The following is a 13,489-nucleotide window of genomic DNA, read 5'->3' as shown; positions in this document are numbered from 1 at the left end:
CTGTTCACGATTGCACGTGCAAAAGATACATCGAGTGTGCGCTGTATTTGTGTGGGGATCCACGTGGGAGCGAATGAGCAGGATTTATCTTTTTCGTAGAGTTAAGGAAGGAGGGGTAGGTCTGTCACACATTTTTGTGCGGCAAATTGTGAATAGGTTTCTTTTTTTGAGGGACACCCCAGACCCATTTCTCCGTACTTTCCTACAAGTGGCACTGGTGAAAGAGCTTCCCGAATACATTGTATCGTCAAGTGATGATGTTTGTTGTGTGGTAAAAGGGTACCTGAAAGAAGTGGTGCTTGCTGTCAGATTTCTGGGTGCACGTTTTTCGTTTGAATATCTGTCAACGGTTGAAAGGAAACCTTTAATCATGCACCTGAAAGAGATGCTGTTCCCTGTGCCGTTGTATCGGGCATTGTACAATCTGGGCCTTGGCCAGGATGTTCTTTGCCGTGTTAAGAAGATGGTTGTCCCGGCCTCAGTGAAGACATTCTTTTTTAAATTACATACAGAAACCCTCCCAGTAAAAACATGGATGGAAGGAAAAGGATTGTTTGTACCTTGGCCAACTAGTTGCCTCGTCTGTCAGAAACCAGAGACAATAGAGCACGTCTTCATTGAGTGTTGGGACGCCATCTTTTTTTGGGACGTCCTGCAGAGGACGTTAAAGAAAGAATTCCCACTCACAGCGCATGGTATCCGTTTTCTTTCAGTAGAAGCCCTAAATGGCTTACCATGTGACCTTGTCATGCTGTTAGGCCTGTACGCAATATGGCGAAGTCGAATGGCTGTAAGGCACTCCGATGTAGATGCGAAGACTGTGTCTCAGTATTTTGCAGAGAACGTTAAGTTACTCCACAAAGTGTACGAGATTCAATGTATAGAAACCGAGTGGCTGCATGATTTTGGGAACCTTGCAAGTTTTGGCGTTTTTAGCAGTTTTCCCCATCCAAAGTCTGGCCGGTGGGTTTTAAACCGATAATAGTGTGTAAACCTAGAAAATGCAGGGAATAAAGAAAAAAAAGAAATAGCTCAGTTGGGAGAGCGTTAGACTGAAGATCTAAAGGTTCCTGGTTCGATCCCGGGTTTCGCACGTACTTCCTTTTTGTGCTCGATACACTTGATTTTATTCCGCTCATTCGCCGTCATTGCACTCCTCGTGAAAACAACTGCCAGCTCTCACCCAGCCGAAATAGCTCAGTTGGGAGAGCGTTAGACTGAAGATCTGTAGGTCCCTGGTTCGATCCAGGGTTCGGCACGTACTTCCTTTTTGTGCTCGATACACTTGATTTTATTCGGCTCATTCGCCGTCATTGCACTCTTCGTGAAAACAGCTGTCAGCTCTCACCCAGAAGAAATAGCTCAGTTGGGAGAGCGTTAGACTGAAGATCTAAAGGTCCCTGGTTCGATCCCGGGTTTCGGCACGTACATACTTTTTGCGCTCGATACACCTGGTTTTATTCCGCTCATTCTCCGTCATTGCAGTCCTCGTGAAAACAACTGTCAGCTCTTGACAGCCGAGATAGCTCAGTCGATTCTACCAGGCCTCTCAAGCTTGGACGTTCCTTGGTTTCCCTATAGGCGGCGTAAAAATCCACACCAACCTACAGCGGCAGTTTTCGAAATCAAGTCCACCAGACGGCGCAACCGAGAGGTTACTTTTGGTAGAGAATACAAAACATTCATTCCGTGACTCAGAGAGCCAACAAAGTTCGCTTACAATGTGTTGTTTAAAAAGATTATTAACAAGTTCCGCATCAAACATGTGTTGAGCAAAATGTACGCAACTTTTTACGAACAGCCGACTGGTGCACCACCTCGCTTGTGAATTCGCAACCACAAAGCCAAGCTAAGCCAAACTGGATTGCGGTTAACTTGTTCTCTGTGGTCTTGTCAAATCTAGTTTTCTTGAGTATTTCTGCGCTGTGAACATGCAGTAAGCGTGATACGTGCCACCGGGAAGGCTCAGCGACCCGCGTGAGCCTGTTGGAGCCCGTGTTAGCGGGGCCGCTGTACCGCCGCATCGACTTGTTCTGATGGCGCATCTAGGCCTGTAGCCAGGCTGCGACTCCTCTTGCTATTGGCATCACTCTTCGTTTTACGGACTCGCCTCGGTCCAGACCTCGCCAAACGTACGTGTTGCTCCTCACGACGGATGCGCCCGTCTGAGCGTGCTCGCCACTACAAGTCTGTCTCGCGCGGTGTGCACGGAGTTGGTTCCCACCACCTCGCTGAAGCATCGCTCGAAGGTATGCCGCCACATGTGCGCACCCCTTCCTGGCCGCCCGACAGTCACGTTGTGCCTCTTGCTCGCTGGAGACATTGCGATCAATCCCGGCCCCAAGCGCACGTCGTCACGTCCTACTTGCAGCCGCTGCGAAAAGGTTGTGTATGACAACGTCGCCGCTCTCCAATGTGATGGATGCGGAAGGTGGGCACATCGCACGTGCGAACTGATGACGCTCGCTGTATACCGCCGCCTTTCATCGTCGACTGAGTGCTGGTTGTGTGCCCTTCGTTCGAAATCTTAGCGCAAGTGAACGAGTTGTTATGGCAAAAAAAAATGTCACGAAAGCGACGTACAATTGCAGCGATCGAAATGAAATGATATCCTGGCCCCTGTAAACTTGCGGATGTCAATAAACGATTTGTTCTCACTTGCTGCTCACTGTGGTCTGTGCCAGTCGAGGCCATCTGGTCACCTGGCGTAACATTACTTCACTAACGCGGCGCAAGTAAACACGTGGCCAGCGTGCCAGCCAGCAACCAGCAGGAGCAGCGAGCCGGCGGCTGCCGTGCGAGAGCAGCCATGTTATTAAGGAGCTCAAGCGGCCTGTGCAAAAAGCATCCGCCATGTTTACAAAGCCTTGTTTCAGCGGCACCAAGCGGGCTCCCTCGGTAGTTCACGACGCCGCCGCTACGACTTTTCTGGCACTACAGGCAAAGCTAGACCTTTGCTTCTCTAAAATCCTCCCTGTTCTGTGATTCTACCTGTGATTCTACCAGGCCTCTCAAGCTTGGACGTTCCTTGGTTTCCCTATAGGCGGCGTAAAAATCGACAGCAACATGGCAACCTACAGCGGCAGCTTTCTTAATCAAGTCCACCAGACGGCGCAACCGAGAGGTTACTTTTGGTAGAGAATACAAAACATTCATTCCATGACTCAGAGAGCCAACAAAGTTCGCTTACAATGTGTTGTTTAAAAAGATTATTAACAAGTTTTTTATCAAACATCTGTTGAGCAAAATGTACGCAACTTTTTACGAACAGCCGACTGGTGAACCACCTCGCTTGTGAATTCGCAACCACAAAGCCAAGCTAAGCCAAGCTGGATTGCGGTTAACGTATTCTCTGTGGTGGTCTTGTCAAATCTAGTTTTCTTGAGTATTTCTGCGCTGTGAACATGCAGTGAGTGTGATACGTGCCACCGGGAAGGCTCAGCGACCCGCGTGAGCCTGTTGGAGCCCGTGTTAGCGGGGCCGCTGTACCGCCGCATCGACTTGTTGTGATGGCGCATCTAGGCCTATAGTCAGGCTGCGACTCCTCTTGCTATTGGCATCACTCTTCGTTTTACGGACTCGCCTCGGTCCAGACCTCGCCAAACGTACGTGTTGCTCCTCACGACGGATGCGCCCGTCTGAGCGTGCTCGCCACTACAAGTCTGTCTCGCGCGCTGTGCACGGAGTTGGTTTCCACCACCTCGCTGAAGCATCGCCCCAAGGTATGCCGCCACATGTGCGCACCCCTTCCTGGCCGCCCGACAGTCACGTTGTGCCTCTTGCTCGCTGGAGACATTGCGATCAATCCCGGCCCCAAGCGCACGTCGTCACGTCCTACTTGCAGCCGCTGCGAAAATGTTGTGTATGACAACGTCGCCGCTCTCCAATGTGATAGATGCGGAAGGCGGGCACATCGCACGTGCGAACTGATGACGCTCGCTGTATACCGCCGCCTTTCATCGTCGACTGAGTGCTGGTTGTGTGCCCTTCGTTCGAAATCTTAGCGCAAGTGAGCGAGTTGTTATGGCAAAAAAAAAAAAAAATGTCACGAAAGCGACGTACAATTGCAGCGATCAAAATGAAATGATGTCCTGGGCCCTGTAAACTTGCGGATGTCAATAAACGATTTGTTCTCACTTGCTGCTCACTGTGGTCTGTGCCAGTCGAGGCCATCTGGTCAGCTGGCGTAACATCACTTCACTAGCGCGGCGCAAGTAAACACGCGGCCAGCGTGCCAGCCAGCAACCAGCAGGAGCAGCGAGCCGGCGGCTGCCTTGCGAGAGCAGCCATGTTATTAAGGAGCTCAAGCGGCCTGTGCAAAAAGCATCCGCCATGTTTACAAAGCCTTGTTTCAGCGGCACCAAGCGGGCTCCCACGGTAATTCACGACGCCGCCGCTACGATTTTTCTGGCACTACAGGCAAAGCTAGACCTTTGCTTCTCTAAAATCCTCCCTGTTCTGTGATTCTACTTCCGGCCACGCTCGCGGACGGACGTGCGAATCATGAGCTCCAGCGGAGCGGTGATAGCGGCTCAGCCGAGCCGCGGAAACAGGCCAACTGGAAGCGATAACGAGGAGTACCAGATTATTCTGCCGCAACTGCCTACCGGACGCATCGTTTTAAACACGTTGTTTTTGCATGGCGACGTGAAGGCCAGGCCGTTTAAGGTCGAAGATTTTCGCGATGCGCTCGCACAGACTGGTCTGCTCCCCGAGGTTGTCGCCTTGGGGGCTTACCAGATAAACCACGTGTGGGCAATAACGTTCAACAGCGCCGAAGCAACGAAGAAGATGCTCGCTGTCAAGGAGCTTCAAGTAAAGTGCCGGCGGTGCGTCGTCATCGACCCACAAGACCAACAGGTCAGACTGAAGCTGCACTGGCTACTGCACGGCGTAGCCGACGACGAGCTGCACTGGCGTCGTACAGTCGCGTGCGATTTGAAGGTAATCGCGCGAGCATCGACCAACAACTGCAATACCGCCCCCACGCGTCTTGTTTTACAGTGCCTGGTTCCTAGTTTACGCATTCTTCTCTCCCTCGGTTGCTGTTTAATCAAGCTGCCATCACTACCGCGGCAAAACCAGTAACCGCTTCCTTTTTTTTTATCGCGCACGCAGCGACGACGTCCCACTTGTATCTTACATCTGTTCTCGAAAGGGTGTGCACAAACACATTTTCGGCAAATACTGGGTATTTATAACAATGGCTGCTATCGCTGTTCACGATAACCAAGAAGAAAACGCACAAGTGATTACAACAACAGACAATCGCCACAAATCGGAAAGGGTGGTTTACTAGTAGCGGGAGTGATGACTGCTCGAAGGAACAGCGAGCGAGGGAGAGGAGAATGCATAGACTAGGTCCCAGGCACGCCGAAAATTGCCGCGAGTGGGCGTTATCGTCTTTATCGGTCGAAGCTCGCGCGATTACCTTCAAATCGCACGCGACTGTACAGCAAGGTGACCGAGGTGATCCGGGAGCGGTGGCGCGTCCAGGGCGTCAACGACAAGGGTTCCACGACGAGGACGGTGCTGCTAAAGTTGAAAAGAGGCCTCAAGATTGCCGACCTGCCGCACCAGATAAAGGCTGCGGGCGAACTCGCCCTCGTCGTGGCACCGGGATGTCCCATGCAGTGTCTTCGCTGCAACGGTCAGGGCCATGTGCGGCGCGAGTGCAAGGTGCCCCGTTGTTCCAGGCGTCGGCGTTTTGGTCACGTCGAGACGCAATGCGTGCCCTCGTACGCGTCAGTGACGGGGCCCGCTGACAACGAGGGTACTACCGAGCACCTTATGGACGTCGTCGAGGCAGAGGAAGCAGCTAAAGGCGCTGGTGGTGGCCAGCCCTCCGAAGCTACCACCGTGACCCCAAGGAATGGCTGCCTCACCCAGGAAGTGAAAACCTCGGAGGCCACCCCAGCAAAGACGGCAGTACCGGAGGAGAGCTCGGTTAAAACTTAAAAGCGACGAAAAGTGCTCGGCAGTCGAGCCCCCCGCCGCACTAGCGGGGCAACACCCGGAAACGATGGACACCGACGGAGCAGCGACTCCGGCGGGGACCGTCAAACGCCCCCACTTCGACGCCGCAGACGGGAACGACAGCAGTGGTAACAAGAACAGCGAGGAGCCGCCGGCGAAAACAACGAAGATACGGCGCCCGTCGTTCAGACCCAAGCCCACCATACCGCCCGACAGGAAACCCCCGGAAACGCCCCCCCAACAGCGCAACGCAGGGAACAGCGCAGCGGCGGGCGGGAGCGCGTAGCCAGCTCAAGACGCGAAAGGTAAGCGCCATGCTCTCAGCCTCTAATTGAACGAAAATCCTCCCTGTTCTGTGACGATACTGTCTGACGACCTCGCACTGAACGTAGCTACACTCAACGTCAGGGGATTGGCTGGGAAAAGAAAACAGATCCAAGTGTACCGGCTTTTAACCGAGCTGATGTGTTGGCGGTTCAGGAAACCAAGGTGCAGGGGGAGGCAGAGACTGAGAGCATGGTGCGGCGTTTCACGTCGAGGTACTTCGCATGTGTTAGTCACGCAGTCGGCACTTCGGCGGGTTGCGTGCTTTTCGTGCGAAAGCTACCGGGCTTGGCTGTCCAAACCGTTATGTCATGTTTGTCGGGGCGATTAGTGGTGTGCGATTTCTCTTTTCGCAGTGTCGAGTGGCGTGTGTTGTGCATTTATGCCCTCAATTCTGGGGACGAGCGTGCCGACTTTTTTAATAGTATCAGGCAGCACCTCACCACAGATAAGCAAATAATACTATTAGGAGATTTTAATTGCGTGTTAAAGGAGCCATGAAGAGAAAACAAAAGTTTGTTTTATTCGAAAGATTAGGTGTTTCATAGTACCCCAAGCGCTTTCCCGGAAGCAAATGATGCTTTATTCACTGAGAAATAAGGCAATTTAAGCCAAAATTTTAAATCTCCCGCTAAAATTGAACATTCCGTGACGTGTACAATGGCGTCATAGAGCCGGTCCATGAAACAGATACTAAGTATGTCGACTCCATATAGCACCCACACGCGGGAGTCGATCGAGACGGCGGCCATTTTAAAAATACTAGTAAAACCTAGTCAACGCCGCCTGTATTAACATTGCCTGACGCGTCGCGCGCTTTTCAATGGGAAGGGTAGGGACGCTTAGTTCAGGTACTGATCCGCTATGTGGCGCGTGCTGGCGGACATCTCGCCTTACGTCACTGCTCGCGAGTCGCGAACGCTGCACCCACTTCTACGACGTGTGTCTGTCAGCTTGCCTGTTGGGCTTCAAGGGCTGTTTCGCTTACATCTTAGCCGTGACGGGGCGCTAGTTCTGTGGCGCACTGGGGATCTCGTTCAACGTGTCGCTCGCTTCATACTTGCTGCATTTTTCCAAAGATAAAGACGGAGGCGGACTGAAATAGTCTAAGAACATACTGATTGTCGGGTAGACATATAGCTAACAGAAAACGATATTTTCGGATGGGGCAGCCATTATTTTACTGATATTTTTTTTCTGGAGTATTTAGAGAAGAAAAAATTGCGTGCACGTTTTTTGTTCAGGCGCTTACTTCTACGATTACTTTCCAATAACATCACGTGCTTGTAAACTTCAGAAAATTATAGGAAACAAAAGGATAAGCAGCTGCGATTCCGCCACACTGTCCGGGCGCTTCTACAGTACAGTCCTCAATTTTAGAAGTGCGTACCGATGCGGAGTGCGAACAGGGGTGTCAAAACAATACCTAAATGCGGAGGGGATATAGGGGGGATGCCCCACTCAGAAAATTTCAGGGCCTGTGATCCGAGTATATAAGCGCGCAAAGCCGGCATCAGCCTGCGGCAGCGCAAGGGATTTTGCTTCGTGACAAAGGAAGTTTTATCAGTGACAGACCAAGACAGACAGGCATGGTGAAAAACAAGAAGGCGTAGGAGCGCCGCCTCGGGAACGCTAAACAAACTTTCCACTATTTTGCATAGTTTCCGAGAAGCGGCGCTCGCTGGCGGACACGAAAGCACGCTGGAAGGCTACGGAGCGGGGAAGGGTAGGAGAGAGCAACAGGAGAGTGGCTGTTTGGCCATTTTTCGCTCACGCGTTAGGCACTGTTTATACAGGCGGCGTTGACCTAGTGCACCCGCAGCCCTAGTCATGGAATTGATGGAATCGCCTGATCCGGAGAACAAAACTCTCGCCGAGGAGTTTGGGCTTGCATTTAACAACCTCACACCACAAAAACGCTTAATGCTTCTAAGTGCACGAGCGGCAAGAGTTGTGGGATACGCGGTGGACGGGAAAGCGACCATTCCGCGATAGCCGCAACGGACGAACGCCCAGCCGTCGGCACCGCTGCCTCGTCAGCCCCGTCGCGACGGACGAATATAGACTGGTACGTATGTGCCGTATTTTGATTACGGTTAATAATAGTTCAATTTCAGTAGCAGTATCACTTATGGCAGTTGGCCGGTGTCGTGTATGGAAAGCCGTTCGCGCGAGCTCTCTGCTTCGACCAGAAAGATACGAGCGTCAATGCGCGGTGTTTACGGCATTTTTTCCCCCAAGGTCAGAGCGATTTGACGAAGTCGGCGACGAGCGCCAGCATGTCCCAGGAGTGAGCTAACGTAAGGGTCCCTGCCGTAATCACTTCCTCGGAAATGAAGCGAGCACACTCGTACTTCCTTTAGCTCTTTTTCTCCTCCGTTTGCAAAGTTCACAAAACGTAGCCACTTGCTTCGCCTAGGTTCGTCGTTGGGCAGCACATGAAAGGAGATCTCCTCACCGGCGGGGATGTCGCACTCCCTCGACGATTTGCCCGTACTACATGGGCATTTCAAAACGCAGCAACGAAATTTCATTGTAAAGTACTCGAACAAGCTGAAGTTTTCAGTGGTTGTAAACTGGAAACGAGCTCGTAACGACAGCAGCAAGCCAACACCATTCGAAACTTACGCGACGACTGGCACTATCTCGTCGCTTCTTGCTGTTCCTTACTCCCCTCGTTTCTATTTTTACCTTTGCTGGTTGGCGATATGACGGCCAACCTCCTGTGAAGGGATTACGATACGAAGCAAGGTCGCGGCTGTGCGTGCTGGAACGGTTCGTTGGCCCCGAAGAGCCTCGAACCCGAAAATTCGTCTGTGCGACGGCGAGATGTCGAGCTCGGCCGGCGCTAGTTTCGTACGCATTGGCGCACACGCTTGCGAGTTCGTTCGGATTTTCAACCGTTTACTCCACCGTTCTTTGTCATAAAAAGAATGTGCAGTATGTTTCACGGGCATTTAGCTCGCTATGCAAACTGTAAGCCCTGCCTAACATGCGTTTGCTTTTGCCGGCCTCCGCCAATCGCAGAGCATTCCCAAGTGACATCACAGGTTCTGTTGCGGAAAATGAGCTGGTGGGTCGCATGGTCATTTCCTTTTTTCCTAATTATGTAGCTTATTTGAGCGAAGTTTGCGTTATAAGTGGTGTCGTTATGGTTCTAACGAGGCAATCTTTCGAATGAACCAAACTTGTGTTTTCTCTTCATGGCTCCTTTAACTGCACGTGACAAAACAAGCAAAAGGCCGTTCAAGGATGTCAGCACTGATTTGTTGTCTGAGCATATTGTGGAATTCGGTCTTGAGGATGTTGCCGAATGTTTGGAGGGCGCAAGAAGCGTGCAATACACGCACTTTCAAGGTGCTAGCCACGCCCGACTGGACCGGATTTACGTATCGTTGGAAATGGTCCCAATGTGCAGCAACTGCAGTGTTTTGCCATTGTCTTTCAGCGATCATTGTCTTGTCGCGTGCAGAATAGGGCACAAAAAGCGTCGGAACAATTTTACATGGGAATTATGGAAGTTAAATGAAAAGGTTATAAAAGACGAAAATTTCAGCAACACAGTAAAGGACCAAATTAGCAAATTCAAACAGGGCAGCCGAAATAATATCTTGGAAATGTGGGAACTAACAAAAGAAGCGTCAAAAATTGAAGCAATCGAACGGGCCAGCTGCATAAGGTTCCAACAAAACGAAAAGGAAACGTCGCTCCGAGAATTACTAAAAACGCTGACAGAGCAGGAGGGCAAACAGCCGGGCGTGTACAATGACGACATCAGGCAAACAAAACAAAAGCTAGAAATAATCGACGAAGAGCGCTATCATGGAGCGCTTGTACGAGCAAGGGCGGTCCAGGCGATAGCGGGGGAAAGACAAAGCGGGCCTTGGGGCTCGAGAAAGCGCATGCTCGTCGTAATCATATAACCGAGATTGACTGGAACGGCGAAACTTCGGGGGATAGCAAGCACATCGAGCGTGCCTTTTTTGAGCACTATCAGTCGCTTTTTGATTTTCGCTCTGCCGATATTGAAAGCTTCAAGAAAGAATTCCTCACCAACATGCCTAAGCTTGACGATGAAACAAAGGAGTGGCTGCAACAACCAATAGTATCTAATGAAGTTGAAGACGCCATTGATAATTTAAACGGTATTAGCGGTTGTTTTAATGAATCGTTTAAGTTGAAATCACTGCCACCTTCTTACGGAACTGCTCACACGGTGTTAATTCCCAAAACAGAAGATGTTGAAAAACTTAAAGGGGCCCTGAAAGGCATTTTGAGCACACTAAATGAACTAGCGCAATCGCTAGATTGGGTCGCCAACGTCACCTGTGCCAAGTATTACTCTTTTACGCGCAGCGGAAAGCTCACACTTTTGTTGCAAAGTTTGTCGCTTTTTTCTCACCCTTTCCTTCGTGTTTTTGGACGCCGCCATCTTCACATGTCTACATCATCGATTCCCAGATGTTCGTCATGAGCTAGACATCCTGCTATTGGGCGGCTTTTTCACGCACTTCCGGCAAAGAGATGAGTCGTCTGCTCAGCGTCGGCTCGCCGGCTGATCTGCCAGCGGAGTGCCGGAGTGCTTTGACATTTTACGACAAACGAAACAAGTGTAAACAAACGCTTAACCGTTTGTATTGAATGCAACACGGCCATAACACGACGTGGATTTTATCTTACGTGAGTACGTACCATAAAGAAAGTCCCGTGGCACTTCTTTGGTGCAATCGCAGAGAACGCCCTGAGCCGAATGCCCGGGTTTGACGCGTACATTTTATTCAACTTCAAAACAATCCAGAGATGCGTTTCGAACGAACGCAACGTCACAACATGCGTTGCAAGTCTGAACCGTGATTGACAGACGATGAGTTGCCTCCTCCTGCCCGTCGTAAATACGGCACTCACCTCACACCCGGTTTGCGGGGACGAGCAGCAAGTCACAACTCTGGCGCGCAAGCGAGAAGGCTTTTAGCCAGGCACACTGCACATACCCCATGCGAGGTTGAGTGGTACGTCGTTCGAGAAAGATAATCCAGACCATGGGAAGCACTATCCACCCGCAGAAGTACAATGTCGCATTTCATCGCGAAACGAACGCGTCCACAACACACAGGAGGCGATGCACACACACACACACAGCTTCGGTCGCTGCATTGGCTTAGATGCAAGCTTCGTTCGGACAATCAGCGATGCTACGACGATACAGAGCTGCGTGAGGACGACGTGCTAACCACTTCACGTATTTAAAAACACAGGGGCAAAGAACTAGGTTCATCGGAAGCAAAAAATCTTTCCTCCATTATAGTGCCTGAAATATACTGGCTAGTGTGCCGAGGGCGGGCTCCAGGCGGGCGCCGGGAGCGATGTACGCGGCCGTCTGCCGCTTGGGGCGCTGCCGTGCGGGAGTGTGCGCGTTCATCCGGCCCGAGCAGATCGCGCGGTTACCTCCGAGCTGCGTAGCAGACGGCAGCGGCAGAACTTTCCATTCCCGCTTGCGACGAAAACGAGCGAAAGCGACGGGAATTCTGTCGCGCAACCAAAATTTGTCCCGACCATTCGACAAAAACGATCGTCGCGCGACAAAGCGACGGAATTCCTGCCGCTCTCACGCGCTTTCGTCGCAAGTGCGAACGGGCCTTTATGCGCAATCTCAGCCCCACATAAAATAAGCTCTTGCTTGTCGCCTGAGCATACGGTGGATATCTGACTACGTTACACTGTGCTTGCCAGTGTATTTAAACGATGTCACTAGGTTTGAAACGTACGCGCTCGGCGTGCAGCTTTGTAAACGCAAGCGGTTTCACATACGCACGCTATTTTGCTGCTAATAGAGTTTTAGTACAGCGTTTGTGGCCTTTGCATACGCTAAACGCTAAATTTTTGCGTCCCGCTACGTGACACCGCGATGGGAGTTTTAGTAGAGCGTCTCGTCAGTTTTGCGTAGCGACACACTAATGCATACGGCGCCATCTGTCAAATGTTTTCCGAAATGTCTCGCCGGCTGATCTGCTAGCGGAGTGCCGGAGTGTTTGGACATTTTACGACTATCCAAACAAGTCCAAACAAACGCTTTCCCGTCAGTGTTGAATGCAACACATGGGTGCAGCTTGTCAGAACACGGGTTCTCGCTGATCGAGTGCAGCGTTGGTTTGCTCTTCGCCTTCACGTTCATCGCCGCTGATAAAGCGATCCGATCCGGCGCGTTTTGTGCACGGGTTCTGTGTCGGTTGAAAATGTCTTTTTTCACATGCCGCCGGTAGTAGGAATTACAACCACCGCAAAATAACACCCGGCACCAGCGGGGCCACATCTGAGACCGCGCTTTTTGGGTAAATAACAGTGCGCGGTGCACCAAAGGGAACGAGCGCACGATTCTCCCCACGCGGCTGCGAGTTCGCCGCCGATACCAACTGCAGCTACGTGCACCGCGAAAGGGCGAGGCCAGGCCGCACACATGCGGCCAGGTCATTCGTTCGCTTTTCCAGCCTGTGTCCATGGTGTCTACGGAGATGAAAAAGCCGAAAGAGCTGGCCCGTAGCAGACGGCAGTCTGTGGGAGCGCAATAGCGGAAGTACGTCACCGCTGAGGAGCGGAGCATCATGGGAGGGGAGGCCAACAGCGAAGAAACAGTTGAAAGGAGGAGGAAATACGGCGCGACGATAATTCGCGGTTTTTGATTTACGATTTCTCAGCTAATACTCATCGCTTTAACAAAATTCTTGCAGGAGGAGATTGCTAATACATTGCTTTATTTGGTTACATGTACATCCATGCATCGGCGGAAGGCATTTCAGGACCCCTTTAAGCAGGTTACGTCTTATAGGCCGATTTCACTTACGAACGTGGACTATAAAATATTTATGAAGATACTAGCAAGTAGGCTCCAGGGAGTGATACATAAAATAGTCGGTCCTCATCAGACTTGCGGCATACGGGGAAGGTCTATTTGCACCAATATACATAAGGCAAGGTGTGTGCTGGAGTGTTCCGATGCCATGCATGTAGGCGTTGCTGCGCTTCAGCTAGACCTTGAAAAGGCCTTTGATTGTGTATCGCGCCAGGTATTGTTTCTTATTTTGGACTATATCAACGTCGGTTCTGTTATCAAAGAGGGGGTAGCAATGGCGTACCGGAATTGCACCACGCGGTTAGTTGTGAACAAGGCATTGGGAGCGCCCATTAACGTGCA

At 51.2% G+C, this 13,489-nt stretch overlaps 2 non-coding genes across 2 annotated transcripts; both read left to right on the top strand.

The window, feature by feature from the left end:
- Positions 1–1,186: 1,186 nt before the first annotated feature.
- Trnaf-gaa (transfer RNA phenylalanine (anticodon GAA)) lies at positions 1,187–1,258 on the top strand. The gene has a single exon. It is a non-coding gene; the product is annotated as a tRNA-Phe (tRNA).
- Positions 1,259–1,351: 93 nt separating this feature from the next.
- On the top strand, positions 1,352–1,424 carry Trnaf-gaa (transfer RNA phenylalanine (anticodon GAA)). Its single transcript has one exon. It is a non-coding gene; the product is annotated as a tRNA-Phe (tRNA).
- The last annotated feature ends 12,065 nt before the right edge of the window (positions 1,425–13,489 follow it).

Source organism: Haemaphysalis longicornis, unplaced genomic scaffold (genome assembly GCF_048455015.1).
Source record: "Haemaphysalis longicornis isolate Haplotype H1 unplaced genomic scaffold, Haemaphysalis longicornis Haplotype H1 scaffold_1, whole genome shotgun sequence".
NCBI classification, from domain to species: domain Eukaryota; kingdom Metazoa; phylum Arthropoda; class Arachnida; order Ixodida; family Ixodidae; genus Haemaphysalis; species Haemaphysalis longicornis.
This window is presented reverse-complemented; position numbering and strand designations above follow the sequence as displayed.